This window comes from Oryx dammah, unplaced genomic scaffold, assembly GCF_014754425.2.
Source record: "Oryx dammah isolate SB20612 unplaced genomic scaffold, SCBI_Odam_1.1 HiC_scaffold_18, whole genome shotgun sequence".
Taxonomy (NCBI): domain Eukaryota; kingdom Metazoa; phylum Chordata; class Mammalia; order Artiodactyla; family Bovidae; genus Oryx; species Oryx dammah.
Window position 1 is genome coordinate 60,861,334 of NW_024070202.1, and position 20,388 is coordinate 60,881,721.

General features: G+C 42.2%; 1 pseudogene; it reads right to left on the reverse strand.

Annotated features, from left to right (window-relative positions):
* Positions 1–6,769: 6,769 nt before the first annotated feature.
* Positions 6,770–7,383, reverse strand: LOC120877793 (annotated as a pseudogene).
* Positions 7,384–20,388: the final 13,005 nt, after the last annotated feature.

Below are 20,388 nucleotides of genomic sequence, written 5' to 3' on the forward strand. Positions count from 1 at the left end.
ATGATGTTTACTTTATGGTCCAATCATCAAACTCTGATGTAGCTATGAATAAAGATTATGTTGAATATGAAGAACAAATTACAAAGATGGCTGTGGAAACCTTGCATATTTCAAAGGAATATATGCCAGGATGTGAGAAAATCTTGGCAGATGCTTCTCTTGGAGAAAAAGAATAGTGTAATTACCTACTGACTCTGGGGACCATACCTTCTGCTTCTGTAAAGAAGTCTTTGTTAATATATTTTACATAAGACCGTACCTTTTGCTTCTCTAAAGAAGAAGTCCTTGTTAATATATTTTACATAAACCATTTCCTTTTGTGATACATTGTGGCTTTAGTTTGCTTAAACATTTATTTCAGTTGATTGTGAATTTATTCTAGTCTTTGCAGAAATTAGTTTTACAATATCCCTATATCAATTCCCCCAGCCAGTACTGTGCATTCCACACCTTCTTTCTTAGTTCACTGGTAAGAGGAGCCTAAAAATGGCTGGGGAATAGGCTCAGCTCCTGATTTAATTGAACTAGAACTTTCTTTTCTGACAGAACATCCCTTTATAGAATACAGATATCAAGATAGTGATGACATCAGACTTTACTCAAGCCACTCTCATTTCTCTTGGTTCTTAGGTCCATGCACACTGAAGAAGATGGTACCTTCTTGTAAGGAACTATCTTCATCAGACCATTCCAGCAATCTATCAAGTCATCTGCTTTGGGGTAACAGGAGTAAGAGCCCTTTGCCACACCTCCTTCACCACCAAATAAGTGTGTTAGATGGATACATTTTGTGAGAAACTATGTCAATGGATAAGGCATTTGTAGACCTATGAGTGGGAATGCCAGCAGAAGAGTTCTGAGAAAGGAAGGCAAATGTGTATTTGGGATATATATTTATTCCTGAGAGGACAAATCATTGCTTACTTCAGGGAATGGTGTTTTATTAAGACTCAGTTGCCTCTGCACTTGAAAAGTTGGGCAGTCTGTATTGACTCTCACCAAGTCAACCTTGGGAATGAGAAGTCCATGTTAAACCTCCATCTTAGTCTCTGTTGCCATAGTCTACATGGGCTCATTGAAAAAGTACTAATGTAGCTGAGGAAGGAGAATGACTGACAGCTACCTTTCCCACTATCCATCAAGAGCATTCTCATGTTGGTAGCTAAAAACCAGGTGCTAGGAGTAATTATGAATTTGCTCCAGTAATCAGACCACATCCAAAATCTCAACTGTGATTTCCATAACCACCTGATTTAGTCTGGGACAATCTACAATTATTCTCTAAGACCCATCTGCTTTGTGCACCTGCCAAACAGACTAGTTAAATGGAAATATGGTAGAATTAATCACCCTGCACCTTCTAAGTCTCTGATGATGGCATTGATCTCTGCAGTTCCTCCAGGGATACCACATTGCATTAAGGTGATTGTTTGAGGGCCTCTACTTGGCTCTTCCTGTCAATGTAATCTTCATTTCACACCATAGGGAGCTAATGTGTATATTCTGCCAGTTGAGTACGTTAGTTCTCACTGTACTTTTAGGGATGGAAAAATAACTAGAGTATGAGAATCGGTTAAGAGGAGACAGTTGTGCATGCCAAGGATAATCAGTGTCTTATCCCTTTCCCTCTCCTTTCGTTATGGAGATTGTCTCTATACTTCTCAGATATAGGCAACTCAATCACAGAATCTCATTTTAAGAGGCTGCGTCCCAGGGGCACTTCTCTCACTACTAGTTATTATATAAGTCAAGATTCTGGCAGGAAACAAGTAGTACATTCAAATGGGGGTAATGGGAGAGTGCAATAAAGGGACATTTTACAAAGATGTGGACGATTTAATAGAAACCAATAAGGAATAGAGGAGGCACCATGGGGTTAGCAACAATGGGAGCACCCCTTGGAACTCAAGAGAGGCAACCTGGAAAGAGCTTAAACTTCAGTAAGGATTATAGCTGCCAATCTGTAACCTAGAAATGCAGTAGCCAGGGGAATAAAAACCTTGACTTCAGTGCACTCCTGCTATCTAATGCCCTGCCAGTGTCATCCATTGGCCCAACTCAATGAGAACTCACACAGATAGAGGCCCATTGGTACAGCCCATACAGATCATCCTCCCTGGGCACAGAGCAGGATGAAAGTTGAAGAGTAGATGTGGAAGGGCGAATGAAGACTGTCCAGCACATCATCTTCAGCAGGAGACCCACTCTGAGTACTCTAATATATCAATATGTCTCCAAGCCCTGGAACTCTCCATTCTGCTTATCTTACTCTATCTTTTCACTTCCCATGGCATTGTCAGCACCTACAATATGTGATCTATCCATTTATTACACTTATGGAGCATTCTCTACCTCTCTAGTAGAAAGTAAGCTCTCCTAGCACAGACATCTTCATCTGGTTTTGCCCTGATGCTTCCACATTACCCAGAACAATTGCTGGTACAAAGTAAGTGTTCAATAAATATATGTTGCTGAATACACGTAATAATGAGTTGCAGATAATGAGAAAGCACTAGGCAGAGAAGAAGGCAAACCTAAGAGCTGATATATAGTGATAAATCTCTAATCTTCCATAGATCTTAAAGAGAGGATTTGGGACAAATTTGAGGTATGGAAAGAAGAAAGAAAACAGGGAGGCACCAGGGAAGATTTAATTTATGTCAAGAAAAGTGAAGAATTTGTTTGTTGTTCTAGTAAGTCTCACAGAAGTATCAGCGTATAGTTTACCTTAAACATTAAGGAAGAAAAGTGACCAACACTTGAAATGGGCCCTCGTGGTCCAGTTAATAAACCTGAGTCTTCCCCACCTTACTCAGAATCTATTTCTCTTCTTTCAGCCTATACTATTACAGCAGACATGGGGGTGAATGGAAGGAGGGAATGGCAACCCACTCCAGTATTCTTGCCTAGAGAATTCCATGGACAGAGGAGCTTGGTGGGCTGCCATCTATGGGGTCGCACAGAGTCAGACACCACTGAAGCAACTTAGCAGCAGTAGCAGCAAGGGGTTAATGGGGCTGAGATTAACTGAGAATTAACCAGTGCTCCTTCAGGCTCTTAAATCTCCTCCCTTGACCCTAATACATTTATACCATTAAAAAAAAAATTGTACCAGTATGAAAAGAAAGCTGGGGCTGGGTAAACACATTTGTGCTACAATGAGGGTACAGTTGAGCAAGACTGGATCCCTCTGTTGCTCTTGCTTGCCCAACAGCTCCTTCCCCTTCATTTGGGGACAACATCACATTTTACTTTGGGGAGTGTTATGGATCAAACAGTGTCCTCCCAAAATTCATATGGTGAAGCCCTGTCCTCCAGTGTATCAGCATTTGACTGTAATTAGAGACAGGGCCTTTAAAGAAGTGTGTGTGTATGTGTGTGTGTGTGCATGCACTCGTGTATGTGTGTTAGTTGCTCAGTCATGCTGTTTGTGACCCCCATGGACTCTGTCCATGAGATTTTCCAGTCAAGAATACTGGAGTGTGTTGCTATTCCCTTCTCCAGGGGAATCTTCCCAACCCAGGGATCGAACCTGGGTTTCCCTCATTGAGATGATTCTTTACTATATGAGCCATCAAGGAAGCCCTTAAAGAAGTGTAATTAAGGTTAAGTGAGGTCCTAGGATGGCGCCCTAATCCAACAGGAGTGATGTTCTTATAAGAAGAGGAATAGACTCAGAGAAGAGGCCATGTGAGGGATTAGAAAGAAGGTGGCCATTTCTAGGTTAAGCAGAGAGGCCTCAAGGGAAACCAAACCTTTCAGCAGCTTGATGTTGGACTTCAAGCCACCAAAATGGTGAAAAAACACATTTCTGATATTTAAGGCACCACTCTGTGGCATCTTGTTATAGTAGCCCTAGCAAACTAAACCAGGAGGACAAAACCTCTCCCATCACTCATGGCATGACCAGATCAACATATGGTTCTTTTTTTCCTGCTTTTTCAACAAGACACCCACATTTTCACTTTGCACAGGGACCTGCAAATTATATAGCCAAGCCTGTCCATCCTTGCATGGATGGGCTCAAGTGGCTCTGGGATGTTTCTGTTGTGACTTAATGGAGGCAGGAAAGGAGACTGAGAAAAAGGTGCATAAACATCACTGAAGGGAATGCAAGGAGAGAGAAAAGGGTCTCAAAGGGAGATGGTGGCATCAATCAGTGACTTTTAGTGATGTAACTGTGCAGCCTGTGAGGAGCAACAGGGACAGCATCATTAAAGGAAGGATGCTTAGTGGATAAGGGCAGTTTCCTCTGTTTAAGTTGCACTGATAACAGCAACTTAGTGCTGAGAATGATGGTAGAGAAAGGTTCTCTTCTCATATGATTGCTGATAACCTCCTGCCTATTACTTGAGCTCAGTACTGGGATGTATTTGTACAGAAAAGCTGAGAGCTTGCTCTCAGGAAACTCGGGAAACACAGTGATAGATTGATTGATTTGTCAAGCCCGGGCAGACAGAAACAATTTTCTTGACTAGACTTAGAAGTTAATGCAGATGGCAGGTTCCTTCACCCTTTAATACCTCTCACACTGAATTTGGAGCTTATTCCCAGGAGGATGTCACAGCTTCCCTGGAAGGCTCTGGACTTTTCCTCGAAGCATTTGAAAAAAGAGGAAATAAAACAGCACAGCAGGAACCTGAGAAAGATTTTAGCACAAGGTGGGTGTGCCTGCTGGTAGTCATGTTAAAACCTGATCCTGACGCTGTTTTCTGTGTCCAGTCACCCACTGGTGCATCAGAAGCTCTTGTTGGGATAGAAGGCAAAGAATATGCCAACCAAATGCTGATTCTTTACATCTGGAACATGGGCTCCCAGTCTCTGTCTGATGGACTGAGACACTAGATTGTTAGGAAGCGCATGACCATGCAGAGCCCAGTGGCTTGGAACCTAAGCAAACACAAGCCTTGCTCCTGGCCTCTTCTTCCCTGCACCCACTCTGAGATCACTGATCTTTGTTTTCAAGGGGGAAGAGAAAATGAGAGAGCAGCCCCCACCCCCCACATCCTGCACAAATACTCATTTCAGTCTTCACATTAAAGGCATAACCTTTTCTATCCCATGCAAGGTGGGGTTTGGGGGTGGGGGATGTGGGTAGTGTTGAGCACTATACCACAGACATCCCATCTCTAACGTCTCCTTTCCACAAACACTCCTGGTGACCCCAAATGGCATGTAGTTCCCTGTTTCGCCTCAGTCTTTCCCCTCTCTGTGCCTTTATTTATGCTGCCCCCTCTATTGGAATGCCTTCTCTACTTCTTTTTTAACTGCTAAGTTGCTTCAGTCCTGTCCAACTCTGTGCGACCCCATAGACGGCAGCCCACCAGGCTCCCCCGTCCCTGGGATTCTCCAGGCAAGAACACTGGAGTGGATTGCCATTTCCTTCCCCAACGCATGAAAGTGAAAAGTGAAAGTGAAGTCGCTCAGTCGTGTCTAACTCTTAGCGACCCCATGGACTGCAGCTCACCAGGCTCCTCCGTCCATGGGATTTTCCAGGCAAGAGTACTGGAGTGGGGTGCCATTGCCTTCTCCATCTTTGTTAATTAGTGTGCATCAAATCCATTTCCTCTTCTTCCTGGCCACACAGGTTAAGACTATATTTCCCAGACTCCCTTGCTGTCAGTTGTAGCCATGTGACTGGGTTCTGGCCAATGGTATGTGAGCAGAAGTGAGTGTGCCAGTTTTAAGCCTGATCGATAAGAACCTCTCACATAAGATCCTCCAAGCTCTTTCCCATCTATAGACTAATTCGAGGGAACACAGTGCATGGAGAGCTGAGGGATAAAGAGGATGAGGCCACAAGAAGGAAGCAACCTAGGTCTTTTAATAAACACTTGAAGGAAAACCACTGCTGATCATCAGAAACATCTATTTTGGAAAGTGAGAAATAGACTTTAATTATCTTTAGGGGTTGTTTAAGCAGCCAGTGTTACCATAACTAATACAACTGACTTCTAATAATATTATTCCTCTTCCTGAGGGTTATAACACAGTTGTAACCCAGAAATTAGCTCCTCAAATGTCCTCCAACCAACTTTTCTTAGAGTGGACTCCCCCAAATTCCAGCCTCTTGGCCTCCCTAGGTCCTCACTTGGACTCTTAGTCTCTCCTTTGAGTTGTAAAGAAGCAAAACCTAAAGATTTAGACCAGTGACTGGCAAACTATGACCCACACATAGCACACTGTCTGTTTTTGCATAACCCGCAAACTAAGAATGGTGTTTACATTTTTTTTAATGCTTAGGAAAAACATAAGAAGAATAAGATTTCTTGATGTAAGAAAATCATATGAAATTTAAATTTCAATGTCCATAAATAAAGTTGAACAGAAACACAGCCTACTCACTCCCTTATGTATTGTCTATGGCTGCTTACACAGTAGAATGGCAGACCTGAGTAATTGCAACAAAAATAAAGCCTACAATATTCTTATTTACTTACTTACTTGTGGGATCTTAGTTCCCTGATCCGAGACTGAATCAGGGCCTGTGGCAGTGAAAGCACCAAGTCCTTACCACTGGACCGCCAGGGAATTCCCAAAGCCTATAATCTTGACTACCTGGCTCTTTACAGAAGACATTTTCCTGGCTTGGTCCCTTTATTAGTAAAAAGACCACCATGGATGCAAATAGTCTCCTATTTGACTCTGCACTGTCAGCTTTGTCTTCTGCAATGATGCCCATTTATATCTGCATTTCCCAAATGGTCTGCAAGATGATAATGTGACAGAACACAAATGATTCTTTAATCAATTAAATCTTGGGGTTTTATTGTGAATAATATTTTATTTAATCATTTTTGTTTACAACTGAAACTCTGGGAATTCAAAATTAACATCCTTGCCCATGAGCTTCTTATAGAGACGAGAAAATGTTTCAACCTTGTGTTCCACGTTGTTCTGCTGTGCTTTATCCAAATGGACCATTATGAGTCAGCTGCCGTCCAGCTTCATGGGGATTCTCTTACTCACAATCTCACTTGGGAAAACCAAGTTCTCCAGGATGGTGTCATGCATGGCAGTCAGAGTGCGGCTCCTGGGATGCTTTTGCTTATTTTTTGTACAACTTTTTTGAGTTGGATTAGACAGAATTCTCCTCTGAGTGATGAAGATGATGTGCTTCCCCCTGAACTTCTCCAACTTGTGCACCAGCTGCACCTGGATTTTCAGGAAAGATTTCAATTGCCGAATGGGAACAAAGATGATGATAGCTTTCCAGCCACCACCAACTTCAGTTTCCTTGGCGGCTGTTATGTTCGGCTCCCGCAGCTGGGCCTTGAGGTCCAAGTTCTTCTCCAGTTCCAAGAGGGCCTGGGAGATGCCCGATTCAGACTCCTCCAACTTCTCTACGTTGGGCTTCATGATCTTCACGCTGGAAATGAACATGGCCTGCACCTGGCGGATGTGGCCAACACTTGTTGCTGCCACTGACACTAATAGGCCTAGGAAGAGCAAATCTTGGATTTTTAAAAAAGGATCAAATTTATTTTGTTACCAGAAGTATTTTCAGCTCTTGAAATACGCTTATAAATATGGAAGGATATTTAATGGATAAATATCCATTGGATAAAAATGGATAAATAAGCGATCCAAATTGGGTATATAAATTTTAACATTCCTCTAACTTATTTCATCACTCATCTGATTTTTAAAAGAATGTCCATGATTACTTCAGAATGCTTCACACCACATAGTTTTATCCACACTACTCTATACCTTTACCAGATATCAACAGATTGTCTTCTAATTTGGAGAAATAAAACCCTCTTCCTAGTGAAGCCCCCTCGGTCACTCACTCCCCTCTTAAGGCACAGAAAGTTAGAGTGGTGATTGCTTCTGTCACCTCTTTACTAATGACAGACATGCTTGCGTTTTCTCCCCCCACCTGTGACATCATTCCTCTTCCCTACATACTCATCACCCTTTCAAAGACATGAGAAGATAGGAATTTTCAAGCTGCAAGTTATAACTCAGCAGTGGGTCATGAAATCAATTTAGAGGGTCAGTGATCAGCATTTTTTTTAATAGTAAAATACCAGAGGATATAAAACATCAGAGTGCATCTCAATAGTACTTGATGAAATTTTCTTATGGGTTCTGGAGTCACAGTATAAAATGAATTTCTTTGGGTCATGGTTTAAAATTTTTGAAAGCCACTGTGCTAAGGTGCAAACAAAATAAAAGAATCTAGCAAAACCTTATAGCTAACATTTGATTAACAAAAATGACATATATCTGTCCTACTATTAATTCTTCTCATGCATTTCTAATTTAAATTGCAAACATAAAGACTCAAGGACTGTATCTTTTGATTAACTTCTGTATCTCCTACCCCTCACTGACTGTGGGACTCACTTCCCTATAGAATCTGCATAAATATTTGATGTTGATAATGAAATGGAATTAAAAGCTAACAGAAAAAAACCTTTCAGTTTCTACTGTCAGTCTTGTTTAAAGGATGGGAGGTAACCTCTATGCCATAACCACTTCCACAAGGTCTTTCAGAACCACCTCAGATAACCTAAGATAACCCAAGGGGCGACACTTCTTTCTTCAGCAGAAAATGCACACGCTTGGTCCTAAATTCTTCTCATGCTGCAGCCTTCCTACATTTCCACTCACTTCTTCCCTCTCTTGCTCCAGCCACTGTCTTCAGGAACCCTCCACACATCTGCATACAAAGCTCCCTCCTCTTTCACAGCTTCTCCCTCCACACTTTGCTCTTGCTGAGATCCTTTTTACCTGCACAGGTCTGCATGGCATAGACCTCTGTGAAGCCCCAACACACAGAGTTACTTTCATTCTTTTTGGTCATCCCATAGAACTTTGTTCATGCATCTGTACAGCAACAGTGACACTGGATTCTAAACTCTGATGTGCCCCTGGTCTCCTACTGCCCATTGGCTTCTCTGAGACGAAGCGTGCTTTATTCATCTCTGAGATGTCCATGACTGGCATGGCGTGGCAGAATTAGGTGCTTGATAATGTTTTAAATGCGAATGAAAAAGAAGCAATAGCATGAAATATCAAAGGGATGAAAAGTTTATATTGGGGTAGATCATGTTGCTTCCTCCCACCTCCAAACCCTCTCTAGCACCTAAGAGGAAGCTTGCTTGCCCATAATTTGCATACTTTTGTGAGTAGATGAAGGAGAGCATGATATTTGAATGTGTGTTAGTCCCTTAGTCATGTCGACTTTTTGTGGGCCCATGGACTGCAGCCTGCCAGCCTCCTTTGTCCATGGGATTTCCCAGGCAAGAATACTGGAGTGGGTTGCCATTCCCTTTTCTAGAGCGTCATTATGACCCAGAGATCAAACCCGTGTCTCCCACATTGCAAAGCAGATTCTTTACCATCTGAGCCACCAGGGAAGCTCTTTGCATGGAACTTGGTTAGGAGACAATTCTCTTCTGCAGCTGAGCTGGAGGAAGGAGGGAGGGAGCCTAATGGTGCTGGGGTGCCCTGAGGAGGAGGCCACCCCAGGGAAGCAGAACCAGGGGTAGAGGAGGGCACTGAGCCTGACAACATCCCTGAGCTCCCAGATTCTGAATGCGGTCAACCCACCCCTTGGCTTTTTATATGCAAAGCCCATCACTAGTGATTGTCTTTGCCACCTCAACAGCCAATGGGGCTCCAGGCACCCCAAAGTTGGCAGTGTCCAGACCTAGGGCTGCAGCCCGCATGGGGTCATTTGCGGACGTAGGAGATGAGCAGGCTGCCCGGAGGGGCTTGCCTGGACTACCTGGAGACCAGGAAGCTGCTGTGGGAGAAAGAGGGGAAAGTGGCAGCGCAGTTCACCCTGTGCTGTACAGTAGGTTCTTATTAGTTATCTATTTTATACACAGTAGTCAATAGCATATATATGTCAATCCCAATTTCCCAGTTTTTCCCCCTCTTTTCTCTGTGGTATCCATGTGTTTTTTCTCTGTCTGTGTCTCTTTCTGCTTCCAAATATGATCATCTATACCATTTTTCTAGATGGACCAACTCTTCTGAGATTTATAGTCAGGCCATTCTACACACAAAGGGGAAGTTTCAATTGCTCATGGAGCTCTAATGTGATCACATATACCGTACAGCTAGTAATAGATGATTAATGACTCATAGAATTTGTCCAAATGTGAGCTTTATAATTGCAATGAATTTTGAAAACTACAGAATTAAGTGAGTTTTGTTTTGAATGTCCTGCAAGCTTTTCTGTTTAGATCCCTCCCTCTAATACTCTCCTCTCCTTCCATTTACCTAACAACTCCCTACCTTTGTTCCCCCAGAGCTAGTACACTGCTTCTCTCTCCCATGAGCACCCACGGGATGCTCTGCAGCTCCCTGCACTTGCTGGGTGGTAGCGGCATTTCACGCCATTGCTAATCAGAGCACTGCCTTCTCTAGGGACCATCTAACTCCTCTAAGGTTGAAAGACAGTTCAAATGAGTTGCTCCACCTGAGCCAAAGAACTTGCTGAAGATTAGAAAGGGGTGAAAGCCACTTTTTGAATTCTACCAGGAAATCCATGCAGATCCATGCAAATATTTACCTTAGCTGGGAAAGCCATACAAACCCCAGAGCAGAAAAAGAAAAGAAACAAAGCCCCTAGGGACGGTCCTGGCCCTCAGTCAGAAGTAAAGGGATTGTCACTTGTGACCTTTATTCTCTTTGGGATCTGTGGGTTCTGAAGAAGCAGAACTGAGATTATTGAAACTAGTTGGGAGGGGCTGGCACCAAGAACTGAGAGATCAAAAGGCACCAAGGAGAACACCCTACTAGATGCAGGCTGATCTGACCCACTGAGCAATCCACTATGTGCCAGAGACTGAACTCATCTGTGGGTCTCTGAAGGTCCATTATACCTGGGTGTTGCAGACAATCCAAAGATGATATGATAACTCCATGTAATAATCTTCATCATCTTCCTCCCATGCGTGCTTCCACCTGATGGCCCTCACCTAGTTCAAGGCATCACTCTCTGCCTCATTATTTGGGCCAGAATTCCCTCACTCTCACATCTCTCATCTAGAAAGCAAAATTCACTCCCTAGATATGTTTAAATCCCTCCCTCTTCAGTAGAACCTCCAAGATCCTTTGCGTGAGCGGCCAGCTCTTAGGTGACCTGCTGCACTCCATGCTTAGGACTCTGCAGGGGTGACCTGTAATTCTTCACCAGAACTGCAACAGGAAACATAACCAGAAGGCAAATGACAAGCAGGGAACAGTGTCTGCAACATATATGAAAGTGCATCAGTTTCCATATATTATATACAAACACCTGTTACAAATCAGTGGCTTCCCGGGTGGCTCAGTGATAAAGACTCTGCCTGCCAATGCAGGAGACATGGGTTCAGTCCTGCAAAAGGTTGAGAAGATCCTCTGGAGAAGCAAATGGCAACCCACTCCATTATTCCTGCCTGGGTAATCCCATGAACAAAGATGACCGGTGGGCTACAGTCCATGGGATCATAAAAAACACAACGTGGCAACTAAACAGCAACAATAAGAAAAACATGAGCCATCCAAAAAGACAAAGAAGACATAAATGAGCATTTTTTTTAATAAAAATATAGGGACTTTCCTGGTGGGCCAGTGGTTAACAATCTGCTTGAAAATGCAGGAGACATAGTTTCGATCCTTGGTGCCGGAAGATCCCTCATGCTGCGGGGCAACTAAAGCTGCATTCCACAACTACCCCGTGCTTCAGAGCCCGAGGGCTGCAGCTACGGAAGTCCACGCTCCAAAACAAGGGAGGCCATTGCAGTGAGAAGCCTTGTACCACGACTAGAGTGTAGTCCCCACTCACCACAACCAGAGAAAGCCTGTGCACAGCAATGAAGACCCAGCACAGCCAAAAAGAAACACAAATGAAGATTTGTTTAAATTTCTAAAAATAAAGTGAGAAAATATATATGTAGAGAGAATAAACATAAGGGGAAAGGCCCAACCTAAATAATAACAAAAGAAATACAAATTAAAGGAATGACATATTTTCTTCCTTTGTTAGTGAAATAAGGGGAGAATATAAACCTATTCTATGCATCTGATGAAGCCCAAATTGGCGAAGAATTTCTCATGGGAAATCTTGCTATATGAAAAACAGCCTTTAAAAAAAGAAGTGTATAACATTGACTAAGCAATTGCAGTGATATAATTAATTTTATCCTAAGGAAATAATTAGTGGACTGGAAAATGTTTTTACTTTGGGGATGTATAACATCATGTGGGTTTTAATGGCAAATATATGAAAGTACTCCAAGGTTTCAACAATAGGTTATTTTTTAAGCAAATTCCATGCTCTAATATGTTTATTTAAAATGGAAGTATAGAAGTATAATTGTTGACATGAGACAAATGTTTATTGGTAAATGTAAAGGGAAAACAGTTTATAAAATTGTATGACAGTAGTTTTTTTACTTTAAAAATTAATATGCATAAAATGCCAGGGAGCATGTATACCAAGCTATAAATATTGGTTGTATCTAGAATAGACTTACTAGTGAGGAAATGTGGGGGGGAAGCCTTTCTACATTTTTTTCACTTTTGAGCAATAAAAATGATTTACCTTTATAATAAAGAGTGGTTAAAAATAACTCAAACAAAATTGCCAAACTAAGAGTTATTTATTACCAGAGGCAAAGACTGAGCAATTTAATTTTATGAATAAAGCAAACAATTTACTTCAAACTAGAAGAAGTTTATTCACGTTCTATGAGCCAAACATGGTTGTGAGCTTGGTGTGGGGAGCATGGCATTAAAATGGTAATTCTCATAGTTGCTTCAATAAGCCTCATGAAATTCAAAATTACAAAAATTCATTTGATTTATGAATCTTGACTATTATGCTAAAGCTATTTGAAGGTTGATTAAGTCAGGTCATACGAAGAAAATACATTTAAAAATAAAATGATACACATATATATGTGTCAAAACTAACTGAACTGCGTGTTTAATCTGCACATTTTGCTGTGTGCATACTTCAAAATGTTAAGGCAGAAAAATGAAAACATCCATAGAAATAACAGAAAATATTTTACATTTCTCATCTTGAATTTTGAATGGATCTCTAATACTGAATAAATTAAAAAACCAAACACAGGAGTACGTCCAGCTCTGGCTATGATGGAGTAGAGAGAAAGCCCCTCTTTCTGGCACCTCTCACTGTCTCCTCACACTTATTTTCTCTATCCTCTTCCTCTAAACTCCCAGACACCCCAGTATTTATACTTTTATCTATGCAAGTTTCTTATATAAAAAAAGAATAATTTAGCATCATAAAAAACTTCTCAGGTTGACCTGAGAATAAAGCAATCAAAATCACATTAAAATTATACCATGATTTTTTTCCCTGAAACTCACTGAGGAGCCGTGAGAAAACTAGTACACCAACCTGTTGTGAAATTCCAATGTTAAACTAATTTTCTGATTTAGCCTGTTTCCCCACAATTAATTTTGTTTTTCTCATAGACAGTTCCACTTCATTTTTTTTTAAGGTGACAAAAAAAAAAGTGAGAGAAAATGTCAGTGCCTACAGCTGTGTTTCCTGACTTATGGCTGGGAGGGTGTTGACTCTGTTTCCTGAGTCCATGGGTAACAGGCTCTCTTCTGCCCACTGCCGCTCCCCTCCTGCAAGCCACACTGCTTTGGGAGCGGTTTTGCACTTGATCGCCCATTCTCCCAGCCAGAGTTGATGTGGCGGCAAATGAGTCACAATTTCAACTGGGAGAGAGAGAAACTTGACCCTGAAACATATAAACTCATGTGCTCCTGGTGGCCGTCCCGGCTGAAAATGGGTAGGGGAAGACAGTCCAAGCCAAAAGGAAGAGTGACGAGGAGGCTCAGAGGAAACAGGGCGGACGTCCATTCTGGATTTCTTATAGTTCCCAGGTCCTGTGCCTTCCTTAAGTCCTGCGGCATCTCTGCCCTTGGTATCCATGAGCTTCTGTATTACCCAGCCGTTGAAATGTAGACTTTGGTCAAACTGGTTCCCACAGATTCCTCTAACTTACAACTAGAAATGGCTGAGGAAGGTGCCAGGCTTCTGCAGTTCAGTGTCATGCCCTTGCAAGCCTCACTCCTGTAAGAGGTGAGCACATTCCCTGCCTCCAGTAATCAGACGGCCCCCCTCGGTGGAGCCCCCCTGCTCCCTGAGCTGAGTTGGCCCCCTTTTGGCTCAGTGGTCCCTGGCCCTCCAGTGACGGCCTTTCATCCTTCAGCCTTTGGTCACTCATAAGCCTGAACTAGCAGAGCTTATTCCAGGGCAAGGGCTGGGTCACCCCCATTCTTGGTATCATTGCCAGGTTAACCGGGGTCAAAAATTGTACACAATGCCAGCCTATGTGACTAAGACACTGCTTCCTTATTTTCTCCTAGTGATAGGATCTCCCTTTCATCCTGTGGATAATGTGCACGGAGGTTATACTTTAAACGTGTCAGTGAGTAAAATCTCAGTCTCCATGAGACTGAATAATCTCTCTGAGGTGATCAGGTCTGCTAGAGAAACACTCAGCCTTCGAGACCTCCTTACCACTTCCTTTTTTAAAAAAAAACATTATTTTATTGGACCATTTTTTTCTTTATGTATTGAATTTGTTCCACTAGTGCTTCTGTTTTAAGTTTTGGTTTTTTCACCCCGAGGCATGTGGGATCTTAGCTTCCCAACTAGGGATCAAACCCACACTCCCTACTTTGGAAGGCGAATTCTTAACTACTGGACTGCCAGGGAAGTACCCCACCTCCTGTTCCAGATGGCAAGTGGATGAAGGGAAACAAGGAGATTTCAGGGTGGTAGGAGAGAAACTGGGGAATTCTAATGCAGACCTCCTCCCTGCCAGACCTGCCTCACCACACCTCTTACTCAGCCACAGGCACCTCATGCAGCTGAGAGATTCCTTCTGTGGGATGGTGTCCCCTTACAGTCCCAAAGCAGGGTGAAACCTCTCTGCTTCTGACTCCCCCACCCCCCAATCTTTCTGACATCTAGGACCCTCAGTTTGGCTGATGAAAAGAAGTTTTGTATATATTTATGACTGCTTGATCACTCACCTCTGATGTCCTTCTCTACTTTGCTGGCACAGAAGGGGCAGGCTTCCCTCTCTCCTTTTTGTTTGATCTGAAATCCTCTTATGTCATTTTCTTCCACTTACTTAGGCCAGTAAATCTCAAGGCCTGGCTGCCCTAAGACAAAGGTCATTGGAAGGAGATACGTTCTGAATTCTCTAGGTTTCAGTCAATATGAAAGCTGCAGGCAGTTGAGTTAGGGATTACAAAATAAAAATATAAACATGCTCAGCTAGTATTATATAAATAAAAGAATGATGAAAGAATGGATGAATGAATTTCTACCGAATGGCATAAAGAAAACCTTGATATATCAAAACACTGGTTGAAATAAGTAAAAATTTCACTGCGACCTTTGCTATCAAGTATTACTCTATCACATTTTGCAGCTAAAAAGGATTTTCATAAAGTATTTCATCTGACAGTTGTAAGAATCAAGTAAGGAAAAGAGAGAGCAGGTGCTTTGAAGCCCATTTTATAGTGGGAGAAACAGGTTCAGATTGCTTCAAGATGCTTCAAGGCAACACAAAGGTAAGCAGGCTTCCAATTAACTTCCTCTTAACCTCTGTATAGCATAGCACCTTAGTAATTATTGATTGATATAAAATTACTTGTGAGATTTATATCTAATAATACAGAACTAACTCTCTTTTATTTGGAGAATGCTTATCCAGAATATCAAACTATTCTAAGCAAAGATGACAAGGTATGGAACCTCTAGGGTCAAAATAGATGCCACAGTAAAAACCTTTAAAGGTCATATGGCCCTTTGATAGATTCTGTGAGCTCTCATTCAAAGCCTCTTTTCTTTCGTTTTTAAAGTGAATCATAATTTGTTTGGTTTTCAGCCCACAAGCAAATGAAGACATTAAATGAGAGCAGGGAAGCATCTATACTGTAAGATGACAGAGAGGAGACAGAAAGGCAGAAGCGCAAACAAGAACTATGAAGGCATAACCGTCTAGACAGTCAGTGAGGAGAAACAACCACGTACACACAGATGAACTCCAGACACCTTGCATTCCAGACGTTTTCGCAGACAGAGTGCAGGTAGGTTCCTCTGGAAGGCTGGTCTTGTTTCCACTTTACTCTTTTGTTCTTTTTGAATGAAATAGTCAATGACTGTATTAGCTCCCTATTGCTGCTGTAACAAACTACAACACACTTAGGAGCTTAAATTTTGGACTTCCCTGGTGGTGCAGTGGTTTAGAATCCTCCTTGCAAAGCAGGGGATGTAGGTTTGATCCTTGGTCAGGTAACTAAGGACACACATACCACTGAGTAGCTAAGCCTGCGTGACAGAACTATTGAGCCCTCACACCACAACTAGAGAGGCCATGCACCACAATGAAAGATTCCAGGTGATGCAACTAAGACCTGATGCAGTCAAATGAATAAATAAATATTAAAATGCACACACACAAATTTATTATCTTACAGTTCTGGAGCTCAGAATTCCAAACTGGGTTTTGGATGCTAAACTCAAAGTGTTGGCAGAGCTGCACTTTTTCTGAAGGGTTTAAGTGAGAATTTGTTTCCTTTCCTTGTCAGCTTTTAAAGGCTAAAAGCATTATATTTCTTGGGTTTTGGTCCCTTCTTTGCATCACTCCAACTTTGCCCTTTGCATCTTCTACTGTTACTTTGCCCCTTCAGCCTCTCTCTTATGAGGACCCTCATAACATGTTGGGACTACTCAGGTAGTCCAGAGTAATCTCCCTAGCTCAAGATTTATAACTTAATCACATCTGCAAAGTCTCTTGCCATGTGAGGTAAAATATTCCCAGATTAGGACATGAATATCTTTGGAGGGCCATTATCTAGGCTACCACACTGAAAAATGAATTTCACAAACAGTTCTAAATTAAAGCCACCATTTCGTCCTCTGCAAACATTCCTTCATGGCAGGGAAAAGGGAGACTGCCTCTTCTCTGAATAACCATGGTATTCAGCAGATTTTATGAAAGGTGAAAAGAGGAATACAAACTGAAATAACAGAGCTTGCTCAAATATGCAAGGAAAAGTTGCAAAAGAACTTTGATGTTACTGCTACAAACTGGAAAGAAGAAATGAAAGCCAGTATATGACATTTGGTGTGGGGAAAGATCGGCCCTTGGGCTGGAGTTTCCTGGACATTGCTTAATGACAGCAGCCAGACATAGGCTGATGTTTATTTTGACTGCCTTGCCTAGCAGGAAGAGCTTCTATCACGATGCTAATATGGAAATGGCCGTGCCCCAGATGGTAAAAAATCTGCTTGAGATGCGGGAGACCCCAGTTCAATCCCTGGGTTAGGAAGATGCCCTGGAGAAGGGAATGGCAAGCCACTCTGGTATTCTTGCTCAGAGAATCCCACAGAGGAACCTGGCAGGCTATAGTCCCTGGGGTAGCAAAGAGCTGGACACAACTGAATGGCTAACACGTTCACTTCACTTTTAAACTTTACAAAATTTCTCAACCCAAGGAGATAAGTTTAAAGAGGAAAACACCAGTTCATGGGAATTTCACAACTGTGAAATACAGAATAAGAAGTTGAGAAAAGTAAGATCTTCCAAGTTATGGGTTCTTGACCTCCCATGAACTTCCAGAAAATAAATAAGTGGGTTTCAAGGATCTATGATGCTTTAAAATTCACATGTAAAATTTAGTGTGTTTGTATATGTGTTTTTTTCCCCCAGGAAAAAGATCCATAGTTTTTCATCAGATTTCCAAAGGGGTCTATGACTATAAAATAGAAAATATTTTATATCAGGTGATCAGAGAAAAGGCCTCATGTCATTAACTTACTGATACAAGAAGTTGTTTCATTTTATCTATGAAATGTACTTAAAAATCGACATATGAACCAATCTATGTGAACTCTAGAGCTCAGCCTCAGGACCACCTAAGGGCAGAGTAATATAAAGGATGCCAGCTTCCTGCCCTGTGGAAATGGTAGGTTTGTGAGTTTCCCAAGGAGGTATTCTCCCTACAGCTGCTATTCTGATCATGTGAATGAATAATGACAAAAAAGCAAATGTGACTCAGTTAAGTTCAGTTAGGTTCAGTCGCTCAGTCATATCCAACTCTGCAACTCCATGGACCGCAGCACACCAGGCCTCCCTGTCCATCACCAACTCCCAGACTTTACACAAACTCATGTCCATAGAGTCGGTGATGCCATCCAACCATCTCATGCTCTGTCATCCCCTTCTCCTGCCCTCAATCTTTCCAGGCATCAAGGTCTTTTCAAATGAGTCAGTTCTTCGCATCAGGTGGCCAGAGTATTGGAGTTTCAGCTTCAACATCAGTCCTTCCAATGAACACCCAGGACTGATCTCCTTTAGGATGGACTGGCCTGGATCTCCTTGAAGTCCAAGGGATTCTCAAGGGTCTTCTCCAACACCACGGTTCAAAAGCATCAATTCTTTGGTGCTCAGCTTTCTTTAGAGTCCAACTCTCACATCTGTATGTAACTACTGCAAAAACCATAGCCTTGACTAGACAAACCTTTGTTGGCAAAGTAATGTCTCTGCTTTTTAATGCTGTCTAGGTTGGTCATGGCAAACCACTTCAGTATTCTTGCTTCGAGAACCCCATGAACAGAATGAAAATATGCTGAGTTGGTCATAACTTGCTTTCCAAGGAGTAAGTGTCTTTTTATTTCATGGTGGCAGTCACCATCTGAAGTGATTTTGGAGCCCCACCAAAAAATAAAGTCAGCCACTGTTTCCATTGTTTACCCATCTATTTCCCATGAAGTGATGGGACCAGATGCCATGATCTTTGTTTTCTGAATGTTGAGCTTTAAGCCAACTTTTTCACTCTCCTCTTTCACTTTCATCAAGAGGCTCTTTATTCTTCTTCACTTTCTGCCATAAGGGTGGTGTCATCTGCATATCTGAGGTTATTGATATTTCTCCCGGCAATCTTGATTCCAGCTTGTGTTTCTTCCAGCCCAGCGTTTCTCATGATGTACTCTGCATAGAAGTTAAATAAGCAGGGTGACAATATACAGCCTTGATGTACTCCTTTTCCTATTTGGAACCAGTCTGTTGTTCCATGTCCAGTTCTAACTGTTGCTTCCTGACCTGCATACAGATTTCTCAAGAGGCAGGTCAGGTGGTCTGGTATTCCCATCTCTTTCAGAATTTTCCATAGTCCACACAGTCAAAGGCTTTGGCATAGTCAATAAAGCAGAAATAGATGTTTTTCTGGAACTCTCTTGCTTTTTCCATGATCCAGCAGATGTTGGCAATTTGATCTCTGGTTCCTCTGCCTTTTCTAAAACCAGCTTGAACATCAGGAAGTTCACGGTTCACGCATTGCTGAAGCCTGGCTTGGAGAATTTTGAGCATTACTTTACTAGCATGTGACATGAGTGCAATTGTGCGGTAGTTTGAACATTCTTTGATATTGCCTTTCTTTGGGATTGGAATGAAAACTGACCTTTTCCAGTCCTGTGGCCACTGCTTAGTTTTCCAAATTTGCTGGCATATTGAGTGCAGCACTTTCACAGCATCATCTTTCAGGATTTGAAATAGCTCAACCAGAATTCCATCACCTCCATTAGTTTTGTTTGTAGTGATATTTCCTAAGGCCCACTTGACTTCACATTCCAGGATGTCTGGCTCTAGGTGAGTGATCACACCATCGTGATTATCTGGGTCGTGAAGATCTTTTTTGTACAGTTCTTCTGTGTATTCTTGCCACCTCTTCTTAATATCTTCTGCTTCTGTTAGGTCCATACCATTTGTGTCCTTTATCGAGCCCATCTTTGCATGAAAAGTTCCCTTGGTATCCCTAATTTTCTTGAAGAGATCTCTAGTCTTTCCCATTCTATTGTTTTCCTCTATTTCTTTGCACTGATCCCTGAGGAAGGCTTTCTTATCTCTCCTTGCTATTTGTTGGAACTATGCATTCAAATGGGTATATCTTCCCTTTTCTCCTTTGCTTTTTCCCTTCTCTTCTTTTCACAGCTATTTGGAAGACCTCCTCAGACAACCATTTTGCTTTTTTGCATTTCTTTTTCTGGAGGTTGGTCTTAACCCCTGTCTCTTATACAGTGTCACAAACCTCCGTCCATAGTTCATCAGACACTCTATCAGAGCTGCTGCTGCTGCTGCTAATCGCTTTAGTCGTGTCCGACTCTGTGTGACCCCATAGACAGCAGCCCACCAGGCTCCCCCATCCCTGGGATTCTCCAGGCAAGAACACTGGAGTGGGTTGCCATTTCCTTCTCCAATGCATAAAAGTGAAAAGTGAAAGTGAAGTTGCTCAGTCGTGCCTGACTCTTAGCAACCCCATGGACTGCAGCCTACCAGGCTCCTCCATCCATGGGGTTTTCCAGATCTAGTCCCTTAAATATAT